The sequence below is a fragment of the Somniosus microcephalus genome, chromosome 2, assembly GCF_052327205.1.
Source record: "Somniosus microcephalus isolate GS21.2 chromosome 2, FLI_Smic_1.0, whole genome shotgun sequence".
Lineage (NCBI taxonomy): Eukaryota > Metazoa > Chordata > Chondrichthyes > Squaliformes > Somniosidae > Somniosus > Somniosus microcephalus.
In genome coordinates this window covers 391,283,115-391,296,998 of record NC_140988.1, presented here as the reverse complement: position 1 = coordinate 391,296,998, position 13,884 = coordinate 391,283,115, and positions in this window count along the sequence as shown.

Below are 13,884 nucleotides of genomic sequence, written 5' to 3'. Positions count from 1 at the left end.
GTTGTTTTTGTGACTGGAAGCCTGTGTCCAGTGGGGTACCACAGGGATCGGTGCTGGGTCCCTTGCTGTTTGTGGTCTACATTAATGATTTGGATGTGAATGTAAAAGGTATGATCAGTAAGTTCGCAGATGACACGAAAATTGGTGGGGTGGTAAATAGCGAGGAGGGTAGCCTCAGTCTGCAGGACGATATAGATAGGTTGGTCAGATGGGCAGAACAGTGGCTAATGGAATTTAACCCTGAAAAGTGTGAGGTGATGCATTTTGGAGGGACTAACAAGGCAAGGGAATACACAATGAATGGTAAGACCCGAGGAAAGACAGAGGATCAGAGGGACCTTGATGTGCATGTACATAGATCCCTGAAGGCAGCAGAACAGGTGGATAAGGTGGTTAAAAAGGCATATGGGATACTTGCCTTCATTAGACGAGGCATAGAATATAAGAGCAGGGAGGTTATGATGGAGCTGTACAAAACGCTGGTTAGGCCACAGCTGGAATACTGTGTGCAGTTCTGGTCGCCACACTATAGGAAGGATGTGATTGCTTTGGAGAGGGTGCAGAGGAGATTCACCAGAATGTTACCTGGGCTGGAGCGCTTCAGCTATGAAGAAAGACTGGACAGGCTGGGGTTGTTTTCCTTGGAGCAGAGAAGGCTGAGGGGGGACCTGATTGAGGTGTACAAAATTATGAGAGGCATAGATAGGGTAGATAGAAAGGAACTTTTTCCCTTAGTAGAGGGGTCAATAACAAGGGGGCATAGTTTCAAGGTAAGGGGCAGGAGGTTTAGAGGGGATTTGAGGAAGAACTTTTTCACCCAGAGGGTGGTTGGAATCTGGAACTCACTGCCTGAAAGGGTGGTAGAGACAGGAACCCGCACAACATTGAAGAAGCATTTGGATGAGCACTTGAAATGCCATAGCATACAAGGCTACGGACCAAATGCTGGAAAATGGGATTAGATTAGACAGGGCTTGATGGCCGGCGCAGACACGATGGGCCGAAGGGCCTCTTTCTGTGCTGTATAATGACTCTATATTACATCTAGTTCCCTAATCCAGATCATTAATATATATTGTGAATAGCTGGGGTCCTAGGACCGATCCCTGCGGTACCCCACTAGTCACTGCCTGCCACTCGGAAAAAGACCCGTTTATTCCAACTCTTTGCTTTCTGTCTGCCAACCAGTTCTCTATCCAAGTCAATACCTTGCCCCCAATCCCATGTGCCTTAATTTTACACGCTAATCTCTTGTGCGGGACCTTATCGAAAGCCTTTTGAAAATCCAAATACACCACATCCACTGGTTCTCCCTTATCTATTTTAACAGTTACATCCTCAAAAAATTCCAGTAGATTAGTCGAGCACGATTTACCTTTTGTAAATCCATGTTGACTTTGTCCGATCCGGTCACTTTTTTCCAAGTGTTCTGCTATTACATCCTTTACTAGCTGGAGTGCCTGGCGGTGCCGAGGGTTTTTTGAGGGCATGTTGTTATGAAAAAAGTAGAAATAATTTTTTATATGAACAAATGAGTTTGTCTGTCTGTGTGGGAAGGAGAGAGAGAGAGACTGGGGGTGCAGAGAGGCCCGGGCATCGAGAGAGAGACTGGGGGGAGAAGAGAGAGTCGGGGGGGGAGAGAGAGACTGGGGGGGGAGAGAGAGACTGGGGGGGAGAGAGCGACTGGGGGGGGAGAGAGAGAGAGAGAGACTGGGGGGGAGAGAGAGACTGGGGGAAGAGAGAGAGAGCCTGGGGGGAGAAGAGAGAGACTGGGGGGAGAGAGAGAGAGAGACTCGGGGGAGAGAGAGAGAGAGACTGGGGGGGAGAGAGAGAGAGAGACTCGGGGGAGAGAGAGAGAGAGACTGGGGGGAGAGAGAGAGACTGCGGGTGAAGAACGGCGGCCGCCATTTTGTGAGGTCGGCGGGAAGTTCCCTCACCCTCTCCCGCCCCCCTCTCTCTCCGGCCCCCTCTCTCTCCCTGCCCCTGTCTCTCCCCTCTCTCCCTGCCCCTCTCTCTCCCTGCCCCTCTCTCTCCCTGCCCCTCTCTCCCTCCCTCCCTCCCCTCTCACTCTCTCTCCCTCTCCTCTCCCTCCGACTCACCACGGTACCAGAACGAAGCATATCCGACACCGGGAGTCCGGGTGCCCATTGCTCCGAAGCGAGCCCGGGGTTCCTCATGGTTAACACGGCAGGCCTTTAGACCCGGTTGGCCGGGCGGCAGTGGAACGCCTTTCGCTGCGGACTCCCGTGTCCGATATCGGTCAGGGACGGCTCGTGTGAAAGCCCCGGTTTTCCCGGTGCCGCACTCATGGCAAGAGAGAGAGGGGGAAGGAAAGAGAGAGAGAGAAGGAAGGAGAGAGTGAAGAGGAGAGAGAGAGAGAGAGGCGGGGAGAAGGAGAGAGAGAGAAATGTTTTAAGCTTCAGGCCCGGCCAGTCTGTAATGGCCGCCACTCACCTCAGTAACGGCAGTTTGAAGGATTAGGCCCCGCCCACAAACACCAGGCTTTTTTGTAAAACTGGTTATGAGACTGGTGGGCTGGTCACTCTCCTCTCCCCTCTCCTCTCCCTCCCCCTCTCCTCTCCCTCCCCCTCTCCTCTCCCTCCCTGCCCCTTTCCTCTCCCTCCCTCCCCCTCTCCTCTCCCTCCCCTTTCCTCTCCTCTCCCTCCCTCCCCCTCTCCTCTCCCTCCCTCCCCCTCTCTCTCTCCCTCCCTCCCCCTCTCTCTCTCCCTCCCCCTCTCCTCTCCCCTCTCCTCTCCCTCCCTCCCTCCCCCTCTCTCTCTCTCCCCTTCCCCCTCTCCTCTCCCTCCCCCTCCTCTCCCTCCCTCCCCCTCTCTCTCTCCCTCCCCCTCCTCTCCCTTCCTCCCTCCCCTCTCCCTCCCCTCCTCTCCTCCCCCTCCTCTCTCCCTCCCCCTCGCCTCTCCCCTCCCTCCCCTCTCCTCTCCCTCCCTCCCCTCGCCTCTCCCTCCCTCCCCCTCTCCTCTCCCTCCCCTCTCCCTCCCTTCCCATTCCTCTCCCTCCCTCCCCCTCTCCCTCCCCCTCTCTCTCCCTCCCTCCCCCTCCTCCCTCCCCTCCCCCTCCCCTCTCCCTCCCCTCTCCTTCCCCCTCTCCCTCCCCTTCCTCTCCCTCCCCCTCTCCCTCCCTCCCCTCTCCCTCCCACCCCCTCTCCTCCCCTCCCCTCCTCCTCTCCCTCCCTCCCCCTCTCCTTCCCTCCCCCTCTCCTCTCCTCTCCCTCCCTCCCCCTCTCTCTCCCTCCTTTCCTTTCTCTCCCTCCCTCCCTAGCGCCTCAGGCCCGGCCGGACTCACCTTGGTACCAGAACGGAGTCAGTCCGACAACGGGAGGCCGGGTGCCCAGCGCTCCAAAGTGAGCCCGGGGTTCCTGACGGTTAACGCGGCGGGCCTTTGGACCCGGTTGGCCAGGCGGCAGACGAACGCCTTTCGCTGCGGACTCCCGTGTCCGATTGTGGTTGGGGACGGCTCGTTGGAAAGCCCCGGTTTTGCCGGTCCCGCACTCATGGCAAGAGAGAGAGGGTGAAGGAGAGAGAGAGGGAAGAAGAGAGGGAAGAGGAGAGAGAGTGAGAGAAATGTTTTGAGCTTCAGGCCCGGCCAGTCTGTAATGGCCGCCACTCACCTGAATAACGGCAGTTTGAAGGATTAGGCCCCGCCCACAAACACCATGAAACGCCCCCCGTGACGCAGCGCGCAGATTGGTCAACCATCACGTCACTCAACGCTAATGAGCGGTAGGATTGGTCAACACCTGAATAATGGCAGTTTGAAGGATTAGGCCCCGCCCACAAATGCCATGAAACGCCCCCCGTGACACAGCGCGTGGATTGGTCAACCTTCACGTCACTCAATGCGAATGTGCGGATTTCCCCCCGTATGATTGGCCAACCGCTAATGGGTGGAATTTTGAACGTTTTTTGTCTACTGTCCGAACAATTTTTGTCTGACCAAAAAGTAAATATGCCTAGGACACCCTCCTAATCATGACCTTTCTTTTGATATAACATATGTGCAGGTACGCTCCATAACTTTTGAGTGATGCCCGGACAGACAGACAGACAGACACCACTATCCTTTTATATATATAGAATAATAATGGACTCTAGCATTTTCCCCACTACCGATGTCAGGCTTACCAGTCTGTAATTCCCCGTTTTCTCTCTACCACCCTTTTTGAACAGTGGGGTAACATTAGCTACCCGCCAATCCATGGGTACCGTTCCAGAGTCTATCGAGTTCTGGAAGATGACCCGCAATGCATCTACTATTTCTAGGGCCACTTCCTTAAGTACCCTAGGATGTAGATTATCAGGCCCTGGGGATTTATCAGCCCTCAATCCCATTAATTTCCCAAACACCATTTCCCTACAAATACTGATTTCTATCAGTTCCTCCCTGTCATTAGACCCTATGTTCCCCGACATCTTTGGGAGGTTATTTGTGTCCTCCTTTGTGAAGACAGAACCAAAGTATGTATTTCATTGGTCTGCCATTTCTTTGTTCCCCATTATAAATTCCCCTGATTCTGACTGCAAGAGGCCTACGCTTGACTTCACCAATCTTTTTCTCTTCACATATCTATAAAAGCTTTTACAGTCAGTTTTTATGTTCCCTGCAAGCTTACTCTCATACTCTATTTCCCCCCTTCTTAATTAATCCCTTTGTCCTCCTTTGTTGAATTCTAAACTGCTCCCAATCCTCAGGTTTACTGCTTTTTCTGGCCAATTTATATGTCCTCTCCTTGGATCTTATGCTATCCCTAATTTCCCTTGTTAGCCATGGTTCAGTCACCTTTTTTGTTTTATTTTTATGCCAAATTGGGATGAACAAATTTTGTAGTTCATCCATGTGATCTTTGAATGTTTGCCATTGCCCATCCACCGTCAACCCTTTGAGTGTCATTCCCCAATCAATCCTACCCAACTCGCACCTCATACCATCGTAGTCTCCTTTATTCAAATTCAGGACCCTAGTCTCCGAGGCAACTATTTCACTCTCCATCTTAATTAAGAATTCTATCATATTATGATCGCTCTGACCCAAGGGGCCTGGCACAACAAGATTGCTAATTAATCCTTTCTCATTACATAATACCCAGTCTAAGATGGCCTGATCTTAGATGGCCTCGACATATTGGTCCAGGAAACCATCCCGTATACACTCCAGGAATTCCTCCTCCACAGTATTGTTACTAATTTGGTTAGCACAATCTATATGTAGATCAAAGTCACCCATGATAACTGCTGTGCCCTTATTGCACGCTTCTCTAATTTCCCATTTGATGCCATCCCCGACCTCCGCAATACTGTTTGGAGATCTATATACCACTCCCACTAATGTTTTCTGCCCCTTGGTATTTTTCAGTTCTACCCATACAAATTCCACATCATCAGAGCTAATATCCTTCCTTACAATTGTATTAATCCCCTCTTTAACCAGCAATGCTACCTCACCTCCTTTTCCTTTTTGCCTATCTTTCCTGAATATTGAATATCCCGGGATATTGAGTTCCCAGCCTTGGCCACCCTGGAGCCATGTTTCCGTAATCCCAATCATATCATATTTGTTTACCTCTATTTGCGCAGCTAATTCATCCACCTTATTACGAATGCTCCTTGCATTAAGACACAAAGCCTTCAGGCTTGTTTTTTTAACACTCTTAGATCTTTTAGAATTATTATTTACTGTGGCCATGTCTGATTTAAACCTTTGATTTCTCTGCCTGCCACTTTTGTTTTTCGCCTTCCTGTCTTTTGCTTTTATCCTTGTTTCCCTTTCCTCTGACTCTCCGCTCAGGTTCCCAACCCCCTGCCATTTTAGTTTAAACCCTCCTCCAGAGCATTAGCAAACACTCCCCCTAGGACATCGGTCCCAGCCCTGCCCAGGTGCAAACCGTCCGTTTTGTACTGGTCCCACCTCCCCCAGAACTGGTTCCAATGTCCCAGAAATTCATTTGAAATATCCTTCTATTTCTACTCTGATTAGCACGTGGCATTGGTAGCAATCCTGGGATTACTACCTTTGAGGTCCTATTTTTAAATTTACCTCCTAACTCCCTATATTCAGCTTTTAGGACCTCATCCTGGTTTTTACCTATATCGTTGGTACCTATATGCACCATGACAACTGGCTGTTCACCCTCCCCTTCCAAAATGTTCTGCAGCTGCTCCGAGACATCCTTGACCCTTGCACCAGGGAGGCAACACACCATCCTGGAGTCTCGTTTGTGGCCGCAGAAACGCCTATCTATTCCCCTTACAATAGAATCCCCTATCACTATAGCTCTTCCAGTCTTTTTCCTCCCATCCTGTGCAGCAGGACCACCCCTGGTGCCAGGAAGTTGGCTGCTGCTACCTTCTCCTGGTAAGCCATCCGCCCCATCAGTACCCAAAGCTGTATATCTGTTTGAGAGGGGGATGGCCACAGGGGACCCCTGCACTACCTGCCTGCGCCTGCTACTCTGCCTGTTGGTCCCCCATTCCCTCTCTGCCTGTGCCAACTTTACCTGCGGTGTGACCAACTGATCAAACGTGCTATTCACAGGGAGGAAGGCCTGCAATACCGCGGTGCGACGTGCCGCGATATTCCATCACAACGCCCCAAGAGGGAGGCGGGTCTCAAGACAGAGATCAATAGATTTATGAATATTATTAAGGGATATGGGGATAGTGCAGGAAATTGGAGTTGAGGTCGAAGATCAGCCATGATCTTATTGAATGGTGGAGCAGGCTCGAGGGAGCAGCGGCAGCAGAGAGGAGGTGAGCCCGGTATAAAAACCGGCGCGAAGACCGAGGCCCGACCAGTTCCAGGGAGCAGCGGCAGCAGAGAGGAGGTGAGCCCGGTATAAAAACCGACGCGAAGACCGAGGCCCGACCAGTTCCAGGGAGCAGCGGCAGCAGAGAGGAGGTGAGCCCGGTATAAAAACCGACGCGAAGACCGAGGCCCGACCAGTTCCAGGGAGCAGCGGCAGCAGAGAGGAGGTGAGCCCGGTATAAAAACCGACGCGAAGACCGAGGCCCGACCAGTTCCAGGGAGCAGCGGCAGCAGAGAGGAGGTGAGCCCGGTATAAAAACCGGCGCGAAGACCGAGGCCCGACCAGTTCCAGGGAGCAGCGGCAGCAGAGAGGAGGTGAGCCCGGTATAAAAACCAGCGCGAAGACCGAGGCCCGACCAGTTCCAGGGAGCAGCGGCAGCAGAGAGGAGGTGAGCCCGGTATAAAAACTGGCGCGAAGACCGAGGCCCGACCAGTTCCAGGGAGCAGCGGCAGCAGAGAGGAGGTGAGCCCGGTATAAAAACCAGCGCGAAGACCGAGGCCCGACCAGTTCCAGGGAGCAGCGGCAGCAGAGAGGAGGTGAGCCCGGTATAAAAACCAGCGCGAAGACCGAGGCCCGACCAGTTCCAGGGAGCAGCGGCAGCAGAGAGGAGGTGAGCCCGGTATAAAAACCGGCGCGAAGACCGAGGCCCGACCAAATCAACAGCAGAGGAGAGAGGTAAAAAGTAATCAGAGTGTGACGTCACCAGGGAGCAGGTAGGTGATTGGTTGGTGAGTATTTCTCTTTTTTAAACTTAAACTCTGTAGTTTATAGTTACTAGGGTCTTTTCTGGTGTAGCAGGGACTGTTGGTAGACTATACAAGCGCCTCAGAGATATTTTTAATTGGTGATAGTAAATTAATTTAAATTAAGTAAAGGGAAGGTCATGCCAGGTGAGCACAGCCCGTGATATGCTCCTCTTGCTCTATGTGGGAATTCAGGGACCCCGGTGGCCCTGATGACCACGTGTGCCAGAGATGCATCCATCTGCAGCTACTAGCAGACCGCATTGAGGCACTGGAGCTGCGGGTGGATGGGTTGTTGAGCATTCACGATGCTGAGAGGTTCGTGGATAACACGTTTAGTGAGTTGGTCACACCGCAGGGAAGGGCTGCACAGGAAGATAGGAAATGGGTGACCACCAGGAGGAGCAATAGAAGCAGGCAGGTAGTGCAGGAGACCCCTGTGACCATTCCCCTCTCAAACAGGTATGCCGCTTTGGATACTGTTGAGGGGGATGACTCACCAGGGGAAGGCAGCAGCAGCCAACTTCCTGGCACTGGGGGTGCTCCTGCTGCCCAGGAAGGGGGGAAAAAGAGTGGGAGAGCAATAGTGGTAGGGGATTCTATAGTAAGGGGAACAGATAGGCGTTTCTGTGGCCGTAGACGTGAATCCAGGATGGTTTGTTGCCTCCCTGGTGCCAGGGTCAAGGATATCACTGAGCGACTGCAGGGCATTCTGGAGGGGGAGGGTGAACAGCCAGAGGTCGTGGTCCACATTGGTACCAACGACATCGGTAAAAAGAGGGATGAGGTCCTGCAGCAAGAATTTAGGGAGCTAGGTGAAGGATTAAAGAGCAGGACCTCAAAGGTTGTAATCTCTGGATTACTCCCGGTGCCACGTGCTAGTGAGTATAGGAATGGGAAGATAGAACAGATGAATGCGTGGCTAAACGGATGGTGCAGTGGGGAGGGCTTTAGTTTCCTGGATCACTGGGTCTGCTTCTGGGAAAGGTGGGACTTGTACAAGTCGGACGGTTTACACCTGAACCAGAGGGGAGCCAATATCCTTGCGGGGAGGTTTGCTAGCACTGCTGGGGGGGGGTTTAAACTAACTTGGCAGGGGGATGGGGTACAGAGTGGAGCTATAGCAGGGGGTGATTTACAGCCAAATACAGAGAAAAAAACAAGGCAGAGCAAATATGTGAAGGCAAAAGGGAATATGGCAGGGCTGGAAGGCATTTATTTTAATGCAAGGAGTCTTGCAAATAAGGTGGATGAACTGAAGTTGTTGTTGAACACATGGGAGTACGATATTGTTGCTATCACGGAGACATGGTTGAGGGAGGGTCAGGACTGGCAGCTCAATATTCCGGGGTATAGAATCTTCAGGCGAGACAGAGGGGGGTGTAAAAGGGGAGGGGGTGTTGCAATATTAATTAAGGAGTCAATTACTGCTGTAAGGAGGGATGATATATTAGCGGGTTCCTCTAATGAGGCCATATGGGTAGAACTTAAAAACAAAAAGGGGGCAAGCACTTTGCTGGGAGTGTACTATAGGCCCCCAAACAGTCAGGGGGAGATAGAGGAACAGATATGTCGGCAAATCTCAGAAAAGTGCGAAAATAATAGGGTAATAATAGGGGGGATTTCAACTTCCCCAATATTAATTGGGATAGTCAGAGTGTGAAAGGTTTAGAGGGTGCAGAATTCTTAAAGTGCATCCAGGAGAGCTTTTTGAGCCAACATGTAGAAAGTCCTACAAGAGAGGGGGCGATACTGGACCTAATTCTGGGGAATGTAGCCGGGCAAGTGGTGGAAGTGTCAGTAGGAGAGCATTTTGGCGACAGTGACCATAATTCGGTGAGATTTAAGGTGGTCATGGAAAAAGACAGAGACGGCCCGGAAATAAGGGTTCTAAATTGGGGGAAGGCCGATTTTAATATGATAAGGCAGGATCTGGCCAAAGTGGAATGGGAGCAGCTACTTATAGGAAAATCCACATCAAAACAGTGGGAGACTTTCAGAAGGGAAATAGAGAGAGTACAACGCCAACATGTTCCTGTAAAGGTCAAGGGGGGGACCAACAAGCAAAGGGAACCTTGGATGACAAGGGATATACAAAAATGCATTAGAAATAAAAGGGGGGCTTTTGGCAGTTACAAAAGACTAAAGACGGAAGAAGCCCTAGAGGAGTATAAAAAGTGCAGAGGCATACTTAAAAAAGAAATTAGGAGGGAGAGGAGGGGCCATGAAATAACACTGGCGAGCAAAATAAAGGAAAATCCTAAGATGTTTTATAAGTATATTAAGGGCAAGAGGATAACCAGGGAAAGGGTAGGGCCCATTAAGGACCAAAGTGGCAATCTGTGTGTAGAGCCAGATGATGTAGGCGGGGTTTTAAATGAATTTTTTGCATCTGTGTTCACTATGGAGAGAGACGATGCAGACATAGAAATCGGGCAAGGGGACTGTGACATACTTGAACATATTAGCATCGAGAGGGAGGAGGTGCTAGCGGTTTTAGCAGGCCAAAAAGTGGATAAATCCCCAGGCCTGGACGAGATGTATCCCAGGCTGCTGTGGGAGGCAAAGGAGGAGATTGCAGGGGCTCTGACGCAAATTTTCAGAACCTCTCTGGCCACAGGGGATGTACCAGAGGACTGGAGAACAGCTAATGTAGTACCATTATACAAGAAGGGTAGCAGGGATAAACCAGGGAATTACAGGCCAGTGAGCCTAACATCTGTGGTAGGGAAATTATTGGAAAAAATTCTGAGGGACAAAATTAGTCTCCACTTGGAGAGGCAAGGATTAATCGGGGACAGTCAGCATGGCTTTGTCAAGGGTAAATCATGTCTGACAAATCTGATTGAATTTTTCGAGGGGGTGACTAGGGGGTGGTAGGACCCTAGGAAGTACAGAGGGTCAGAGGGACCTTGGTGTACATGTACATAGATCCCTGAAGGCAGCGGAACAGGTAGATAAGGTGGTTAAAAAGGCATATGGGATACTTGCCTTCATTAGCCGAGGCATAGAATATAAGAGCAGGAAGGTTATGATGGAGCTGTACAAAACGCTGGTAAGGCCACAGCTGGAGTACTGTGTGCAGTTCTGGTCGCCTCACTATAGGAAGGATGTGATTGCTTTGGAGAGGGTGCAGAGAAGATTCACCAGGATGTTACCTGGGATGGAGCGCCTCAGCTATGAAGAAAGACTAAACAGGCTGGGGTTGTTTTCCTTGGAGCAAAGAAGGCTGAGGGGGGACCTGATTGAGGTGTACAAAATGATGAGGGGCATAGATAGGGTAGATAAAGAGGAACTTTTCCCCTTAGTAGGGGGGTCAATAACAAGGGGGCATAGATTCAGGGTAAGGGGCAGGAGATTTAGAGGGGATTTGAGGAGGAACTTTTTCACCCAGAGGGTGGTTGGAATGTGGAACTCAATGCCTGAAAGGGTGGTAGAGGCAGGAACCCTCACAACATTCAAGAAGCATTTGGATGAGCACTTGAAATGCCATTGCATACAAGGCTATGGACCAAATGCTGGAAAATGGGATTAGACTGGACAGGGATGGATGGGCGGCGCAGACACGATGGGCCGAAGGGCCTCTTTCTGTGCTGTAAAGCTCTATGACTCTATGACTCTATGAGGGGCCAAATGGCCGACTCCTGCTCCTATTTCTTATGTTCCGCAGGCGGATGATTCCATCCCGATATCCCGGCCAGAAAGGGGCTGTCCGGGTTGCATCCTTCCTTCTGCTTCCTCCTCTTCTGCTTCTGTCTAGAATCATAGAATCATAGATATTTATGGCACAGAAGGAGGCCATTTGGACATTGTATGTATGTCGGCCGAAAAAGAGCTACCAGCCTAATCCCACTTTCCAGCTCTTGGTCCTTGGTTTTGTAGGTTGCAGCACTTCAAGTGCCTATCCAAGTAATTTTTAAATGTGATGAGGGTCTCTGCCTCTACCACCCTTTCAGGCAGTGAGTTCCAGACCCCCACCACCCTCTGGGTGAAAAAAGTTCTCCTCAACTCCCCTCTAATCCTTCTACCAATTACTTTATATCTTTGCCCCCTGGTTATTGACCTCTCTGCTAAGGGAAATAGGTCCTTCCTATCCACTGTATCTCGGCCCCTCATAATTTTATAAAACTCAATCAAGTCTCCCCTCACCCCACTGACACTCGCACTCACGCTCATAGACACTGACACTGACAGACACTGAAACTGACAGACATTGACACTGACAGACATTGACACTGACAGACATTGACACTGACAGACACTGAAACTGACAGACACTGAAACTGACAGACACTGACACTGAGACACTGAAACTGACAGACATTGGCACTAACAATGACACTGACAGACACTGAAACTGACAGACACTGACCTGACAGATAGCTACTATCATTCCTGCTGTACATGGTCCATGTCTCTGAGGCATACAGCAGGGTGGGTATCACTGATGCTCTGTAGACCATGAGCTTGGTGCTGGGTTTGAGGTCCTGGTCTTCAAACACTCTTCCTCAGGCGAACGAAGGCAGCACTGGCACACTGAAGGCGGTGTTGGACTTTGTAAGGGGTTGTTTTAACGAGCTTGTGGTGTGCGAGATCGGTTTTTGATTTCACACTGCTCGTGAGCGGTTCTGAAGCACTCCCCCCTCACCGGTTCTAGACACTGGGCTTATTGCCAGACCACCTTGATGTGTTGGCCCAACTTGTGACTCGGAAGACAAATGGATCAGGTGAGACAAGGTAAGTTTTAAATCAAAGGTAGCTTTATTTTTAAGGAGAATAAAACATAGAGAATGAAGAAACAATGCAGACAAAAATCATGAACACGCCTCTCAATGGGAACTCAAATTTAACACACAAGAGTTACCTTGACTATCATAATACATCAATTCTAGATCAGCGATATAATAAAACGGGGGTGGAGAAAGCGCACGGCACAACGAAGGATGAATAACACTCCCGAATTACAAAGCCCTTAATATTAAAAACCCTCCCGTCTCTACAGTATACCTCAACTAGATCAGCTAGGTGGAGTTGGGCCTCTATGCTCACCAGGGTTTTTAAAACTGTCCTTGACCTTGGTGCTCCTGTATCGTCCGGGATCTCCAATCTTCCTTATGGGACCGGCTCCTGAACCTGCTCTCCTGCTCGAACTTGTAGGCCCTCCGTGCTCCTCGAACCTCACCAGGGTTTTAAAACTGTCCTTGACCTTGGTGCTCCTGTATGAAACTGTGTTTTTGTCTCTTTTCCCCCAACAGTTATACTGTTTTCTTGCCCTTATCTTGGCGCCAAATCAGGGGTTTTCTTTTGTTAAAGTAATGGGCAGGCTGCTTTGACAAAAGTGGGTACTTTATTTTAATGTCTTGTAAATGAAACTAATGGGATCTGTCCTGTGTCCCTCTGAGTTTGGTACAGATAATAGGTTTTGTCTGTGCTCTGCGATTTCAGAGATGGGTTTGCATTTTGCTAGCAATTAACACACCTTGAGGTACTTTTGTTTTGACTTTGTTACTACTGTAACCATTTTATCATATCAATTGCAGTCAGTTCTGGAATCTTCTAATCGGTGGTGACTCAGGTTTCTTTAAGATACTGCAGTGGTATGTCCTTCTGAAATGAGTCATGTGATCTGCCAACTCCATCTTGTGTTCATAAAATGTGGCCATTTCAGGGGTTTTACAATGTAGACTGTATTTTCCTGGATTTTGCGAATCCTACAACTTCGTCATCGACGTCTGCCCTTGTTGACAGTAGGCTCCCGAGTTATGGAAAGTGGCCCACGTTGTCCAAGGCCTTGTCGTGGATTTTGATAATCTGGGGGCAGTACTGTGTGGTGGGGGCAGGTTGGTAGAGGACTTTTGTCTAACACATTGAGAAACTGACATTCCAGCTGACAGACACTGACACTGAATGACACTAACATACTGAGACACTGACACTCACATGTGAAAGAATAAGCCATAATTCAGAAAAATACACTGTGAAAGACACTGACTGACACTGAATTGAATGGAAAACCTTTGATAAGAATGACATCAAAGAGACTTCAAAGAATATACCGCTAAAAAAAGGGTATAAAAATAGAGCTTTTCAGATAGACAGTCAGAAGTCGCTGGAAAGGGGCAAAGCAATACTCACTCTTCAGAGGCATCTCTAAGTTTTTAATTCTTTGAGTCTCGGGGATCAAAAAGTTACTTTTAATTTGATTTTGGTGGATAATCTGGATTAGAAATAATAAGAAATGTATAAATGTAACAAAGTTAAGATTTGAGAATAAGGATCTCTGAGAATTTGATTGTGTAAGCTAATAGTATTTTGAACTGT